Here is an 835-nt window from a genome sequence, read left to right on the forward strand (position 1 = left end):
CCATAGGCTGCAGATCATCCAGAACTCTGCAGCCCATGTCCTCTCCTGCACCACGCTCCATGACCCTATCACCCCCATCCTCGCCCGACTCCACTGGCTTCCCATCACACAGATGATACAGTTCAAGATCCTGGTCCTCACCTTCAAAGCCCTCCATGGTCTTACCTTCCTCTGCGAACTTCTAATCCCCTACCATCCTGCTCGTTCCCTCCACTCAGCAGGTTCTGGCCTGCTTCACGTCCCCCGCCTCGCTCGCCCCACTATTGGCGGACAGGCCTTCTGCCACTCTGCCCCCAACCTCTGGAACTCCATCCTGCAATCCCTCTGCCTCGTCCTCTCCCTTGCCTCCTTCAAGACCCATCTCAAGACCCTCCTCTTGTGCTTTCGATTACCATGCTTCCCCACCCTGCCCTCCATTGTCCCCGATCCCGACCCCCAACTTGGATCCGAAACTCTGACTGTCCAGTGCCTTGGGACATCCACCCGGTGTGAATGGCGCTATGTAAATGTAATTTTGTTGTTGTTGTTGTAAATATTAAGTGATATTGAAAATACTCTTTTTTGGGGGGTCAGCCGGGTGTATAACACATGCCAAAACCCATCACCGTGCTTAAGAGCATCCAAACCAGACAGAGATCTATCCATGTCACCTGCACATAAAAAATCCTGTGCCTGGAATGGAAAACACACACTCCCTTTAATCTATCTCTGTCTCTGACACACCTTCCTTATCTAAATCTGGAGAGTATTTGGCACACGTTGGCAAGAGCCAATGTGGGGGCATCCCAGAGTATGTGTTGGGGTTCTGCTGGAATTTAACCAACTAAAACCACAT

This window comes from Callorhinchus milii, unplaced genomic scaffold, assembly GCF_018977255.1.
Source record: "Callorhinchus milii isolate IMCB2004 unplaced genomic scaffold, IMCB_Cmil_1.0 Scaffold5, whole genome shotgun sequence".
Lineage (NCBI taxonomy): Eukaryota > Metazoa > Chordata > Chondrichthyes > Chimaeriformes > Callorhinchidae > Callorhinchus > Callorhinchus milii.